The 958-nt window shown below is 44.9% G+C and overlaps 1 non-coding gene across 1 annotated transcript; it reads left to right on the forward strand.

The window, feature by feature from the left end:
- The first annotated feature begins 245 nt into the window (after window positions 1-245).
- On the forward strand, window positions 246-327 carry TRNAS-GCU (transfer RNA serine (anticodon GCU)). Its single transcript has one exon. It is a non-coding gene; the product is annotated as a tRNA-Ser (tRNA).
- Window positions 328-958: the final 631 nt, after the last annotated feature.

Here is a 958-nt window from a genome sequence, read left to right on the forward strand (position 1 = left end):
ACAAAATCGTGCACATTAAGCTCCCATTTTGTACTATTATTAAAGACAAAGACAGATGGGGAGGGGGAGGTGCTTGAAAGGGCCCTGCAGAGAGTTTTGTTTTTTATTTTAATCAACTAATCCACAAAGCCCCCTAGTGAGGCTCTCCACTGGGCAACTTCCAGATATGCAGATGTCTAAATTATTTCAGGGCAAAACTGAGTGCCTAAGTTTCCTTCTCTTTGATTCTCTTTCCCTTTATCCTTGACGAGGTGGCCGAGTGGTTAAGGCGATGGACTGCTAATCCATTGTGCATTGCATGCGTGGGTTCGAATCCCACCCTCGTCGGTTCTTCTTTTCCCCACTTGTCGTGGGAGTAAGATTTGGAGCCCTAGGTTGCACAGTGGTTAAGAGCTTGGCTGCTAACCAAAAGGTTAAAATTTTACTAGTAGGAAGCACTGGAGACAGGATAAATGGGGACGGGGAGAGGAAAGGTGAAGGTGACACATAATGGGATGAAGAATATGAAGGGGAAGATAAGAGGAGGGAAGTGGGTGTGGGTGTGGAAGAATTAGAAGAGAAGGTGAAAGAAGGTTCGGAACTAGGTCTTTAGGATGCACAAAATATGGATGGCCAAAGAAGTACTTTGAGACTACCAGGGTTGCCTATGTCCCCTCTGTTCTCTCTACAATGCAGGAAGTCAGAAAGTTCCCTTCCTCCTAAGGAAAATGGACTATGGGTGTTTTTCCAATAGGAGCATGCGGCTGTTTTTGCTCAAGACTTTTGTGGTTTTAAGAGAGCTTAGCAGCTCTTTCCACCTCTGGAAATAATTTTTCAACTGTGGATGCTGGAAGACTTAAGGTTTCCTGAGAAATCCCTTTTCTCTGGATAGCATCCAAACACTTGACGGTTAACAAAGAGTTGGGATCACAGATCTCTGTGGTTGGGATCACAGATCTCCATGACTGGTGATTGGACC

Source organism: Elephas maximus, chromosome 1 (assembly GCF_024166365.1).
Source record: "Elephas maximus indicus isolate mEleMax1 chromosome 1, mEleMax1 primary haplotype, whole genome shotgun sequence".
Classification (NCBI taxonomy): Eukaryota; Metazoa; Chordata; class Mammalia; order Proboscidea; family Elephantidae; genus Elephas; species Elephas maximus.